Source organism: Bombina bombina, chromosome 7 (assembly GCF_027579735.1).
Source record: "Bombina bombina isolate aBomBom1 chromosome 7, aBomBom1.pri, whole genome shotgun sequence".
Classification (NCBI taxonomy): Eukaryota; Metazoa; Chordata; class Amphibia; order Anura; family Bombinatoridae; genus Bombina; species Bombina bombina.
This window is the reverse complement of record NC_069505.1, coordinates 554803189-554807518: the sequence shown is the minus strand read 5'-3', so window position 1 is coordinate 554807518 and position 4330 is coordinate 554803189. Positions and strand designations below refer to the sequence as shown.

The following is a 4330-nucleotide window of genomic DNA, read 5'->3' as shown; positions in this document are numbered from 1 at the left end:
AATCCCTTTCCTCCTCTGTTTTGCTAAGTTTAGTCCTATTTAAATAATAGGTTGACTGCATATTTTCTAATTCCAAAATGTAGAACCTTACTTTTACCAATATTAAATCCTCTATTGACCTAATTACCTTACACAACTTTGCATCACCTGCAAAAATAGAAATGTTGCTATTTAAACCTTTTATCTTTAATAAAACTATTAAAAATAACAGGCCCCAGTACTGATCCTTAGGGGACCCCACTAATTACTTTTGTCCAGTCTGAGTATGATCCATTTACTTTAACATGTTGCTCCCTGTCTTTTATGCAGTAATCTTTACATGCGTTAACATTTTCAAATATTTCCAGTCCCTTAACTTTGTATAATAATCTTTCATGTGGCACTGTATCAAAAGCCTTTGCAAAATCCAAGTAAATCACATCAACTGATTCATCTTCATCCATATTTCGCTTACCTCTTCATTAGATGTATCTGACATGATCTATCACTCATAAAACCATGCTGATTCAAACTCCTAATCTTGTCTTCCCGAAAAAACTCTTGAATGTAATCCTTTCCAGTATCTTCCCCACTACTGATGTCAGACTTACTGGTCTATAGCTTCAATGTTAAACAATATTTTTCAAGTGCTTATAACTTTGGATTGTGTGAATTAATTTCTGTCAAATGTGGTAGTATATATTTCAATGTACCATTTCTAATTCAGCAATATGATATAACTGGCAAGGGGCCTGAATACATCTGCAATAGGCTATATATTTTGTGTGTCTTCAAGATTGAAAGTGTGTGTGTGTGTGTGTGTGTGTCAAGATATCCTCTTTCACAACAACTCTGTGGCAGGCTTGTTTCAGAATTTGCATGATGCGTCACTAGAGAAGTAAAAACTAAACATGTTGCGTCTATACGTTTACACGCAAGCACGGGGCAATCTAACTCTGCAGGAAGCAATCTCTTGCAGATTTCCTGATTGTCTCTTCCTGCTGCACAGGATGTGACGCAAGCGTCAGGAAAGGTGAGGCAGAAGGGGGACGCTATTTTTTTGTTGTCGGAATTCCCATCTTTAAGGTGTCTACAACTACTGTTAGACTTTTATGCATCTACGGGAGGAAAAAAAGTATCTATGATTTCAAAGAAACGGTTTGCTCTTCACGCAGACTGCTTTCATATGAGGAACATTGTTACCACACCTTCTGCGAGACGCATCGGTTGATGCAAGATATTTACACAAACCCAGACTTAAAGGCAGATTGATAGAACCAGTACCCATGTCCCGGCTGTGCCGTTGTGAAGATTGCTAAACATGTAAGTACCATTAAACCTTTTTATTGTTTTGGATATATTATATGCAGTGGTATATTTAATTTTAATGCTGCCCTAGGCACTGGAAAATCTGTGGCCCCCAAAACCATCACCATATGTTTTAGCTCCTATTTCTCTCATATGGAGGCCAGAGACAAAATAATTAATTGAATGAACAATGAACCCCCACTAGATGCACAGATTTGTAATAAAATTAAAGGAACAATAAAATTTAAATTATAATGGTTCAGACAGAGTATGCAATTTTAAACCGTATTCAAATTTGATTTGTTCTCTTAATATCCTTTGTTGAAGAGTGAAGCTAGATAGGCTTATGGGTGCTCAGGAGTATGCACATGTCGTGTATAAAGCCGCAGTGTTAGCAACTATGTATAACATATCTATAAACATTGCAGAAAATACTTCTGCCAGATGACCAAAGACACATGCACGCTCCTGAGCTCACCTAAGATTGCTCTTTAACAAAGGATACCAACAAAATTGACAATAGAAGTAAATTGGAAAGTGTGCGTTTTTTGTTTTGTTTTTTTTAATTCCAAGCTCTATCCAATCAAATTAAGTTTAATTTTAACTGTACTGGACATTAAAGGGATATGAAAGCAAAAATGTGCTTTAATTATAAAATGTGCTTTGTTCCCATGATATTCTGTGTTTAACAGATACCTAGGTAGGTATCTGGAGCACTACATGGCAGGAAATAGTGCTGCCATCTAGTGCTCTTGCAAATGGATAACATTCTTATAGTGCTGCCATCTAGTGCTCTTGCAAATGGATAACATTCTTATAGTGCTGCCATCTAGTGCTCTTGCAAATGGATAACATTCTTATAGTGCTGCCATCTAGTGCTCTTGCAAATGGATAACATTCTTATAGTGCTGCCATCTAGTGCTCTTGCAAATGGATAACATTCTTATAGTGCTGCCATCTAGTGCTCTTGCAAATGGATATCATTCTTATAGTGCTGCCATCTAGTGCTCTTGCAAATGGATATCATTCTTATAGTGCTGCCATCTAGTGCTCTTGCAAATGGATATCATTCTTATAGTGCTGCCATCTAGTGCTCTTGCAAATGGATAACATTCTTATAGTGCTGCCATCTAGTGCTCTTGCAAATGGATAACATTCTTATAGTGCTGCCATCTAGTGCTCTTGCAAATGGATATCATTCTTATAGTGCTGCCATCTAGTGCTCTTGCAAATGGATATCATTCTTATAGTGCTGCCATCTAGTGCTCTTGCAAATGGATATCATTCTTATAGTGCTGCCATCTAGTGCTCTTGCAAATGGATATCATTCTTATAGTGCTGCCATCTAGTGCTCTTGCAAATGGATATCGTTCTTATAGTGCTGCCATCTAGTGCTCTTGCAAATGGATATCATTCTTATAGTGCTGCCATCTAGTGCTCTTGCAAATGGATATCATTCTTATAGTGCTGCCATCTAGTGCTCTTGCAAATGGATATCATTCTTATGGTGCTGCCATCTAGTGCTCTTGCAAATGGATAACGTTCTTATAGTGCTGCCATCTAGTGCTCTTGCAAATGGATAACGTTCTTATAGTGCTGCCATCTAGTGCTCTTGCAAATGGATATCGTTCTTATAGTGCTGCCATCTAGTGCTCTTGCAAATGGATATCGTTCTTATAGTGCTGCCATCTAGTGCTCTTGCAAATGGATATCGTTCTTATAGTGCTGCCATCTAGTGCTCTTGCAAATGGATATCGTTCTTATAGTGCTGCCATCTAGTGCTCTTGCAAATGGATAACGTTCTTATAGTGCTGCCATCTAGTGCTCTTGCAAATGGATAACGTTCTTATAGTGCTGCCATCTAGTGCTCTTGCAAATGGATATCATTCTTGTAGTGCTGCCATCTAGTGCTCTTGCAAATGGATAACATTCTTATAGTGCTGCCATCTAGTGCTCTTGCAAATGGATAACGTTCTTATAGTGCTGCCATCTAGTGCTCTTGCAAATGGATATCATTCTTATAGTGCTGCCATCTAGTGCTCTTGCAAATGGATAACATTCTTGTAGTGCTGCCATCTAGTGCTCTTGCAAATGGATAACATTTTGCAAAACTGCTGCCATATAGTGGTCCAGACACGTGCACTCTCCTCAGCATACTCCCTGCTTTTCAACAAAAAGATAGCAGGAAAACAAAGAAAATTTGATAATAGAAGTAAATTTGAAAGTTGTTTAAAATTGTATGTTCTATCTGGGTCATAAAACATAATTTTGGGGTTTCATGCCTCTTTAAAAACACGTTGAAATGATTATTATAAAATGTTTTACTATGTGCAGTAAATGATTTGGCAATATATTTTCATTATTTATTTTGCCCCCATTTTCCTGTAATTTAACTATAAAAAGTGTGGGCTTTCCAATTTATGTAAAGAAATGGGTGCTGCCATGTTGAAACCTAGTTTTCCTTTATCTAAGCTCCTCTTCTAAGGATAATTGGGGAGATATAAACTGTGCAAACCATGGCTGTGTGGAATATAAAAAAGTCCTGTTACTTTTAACATTCACATATTCTACACATATATATTCTTTGTACAGTTTATCTGTACCTAACTGTCCTCAGCAGGGAAGATTAGATAAGGAAAACTTCACGTCTGTTATCAAATTTACTTTGTTTGCCTGGTATCCTTTGTTGAAAATCATATGTACATATCCTCAGCACCAGCTATCATTGGCTCACCAGACATGTTCAGCTACCTCCCAGTTGCAGGGGTTAAAGGAACCCTAAATAGATTTGATGTATCTTCCTCAAATCATGGGAGCTGCCATTTTGGAACCTAGGTTACACTGCAGGTATCTTAAGGAGTTACTGCACGTGTGCAAACAGGTCAGCACTGGAATGTAGTGAAAGCTAGGTTACAATATGGCGTCATCCATGACTAGAAGGAAGCAGGGGATAACCTCAATACTGTGCTCGTAAAACTTTATTAGTGTTCAATGTCCCTTAATATAAAAAAGTAGATGAATGGGAAGGTATCACGCCATAGAA

The 4330-nt window shown here is 37.6% G+C and overlaps 1 protein-coding gene across 1 annotated transcript in view; it reads left to right on the top strand.

Annotated features, from left to right (window-relative positions):
* The first annotated feature begins 1011 nt into the window (after nucleotides 1–1011).
* The window catches only part of RGL2 (ral guanine nucleotide dissociation stimulator like 2), a 107812-nt gene continuing 104493 nt past the window's right edge, over nucleotides 1012–4330 (top strand). The window contains exon 1 of the mRNA XM_053721892.1: nucleotides 1012–1302. The gene's annotated coding sequence lies outside the window, so the exon portion shown is untranslated. The remainder of the gene's footprint in view (nucleotides 1303–4330) is intronic.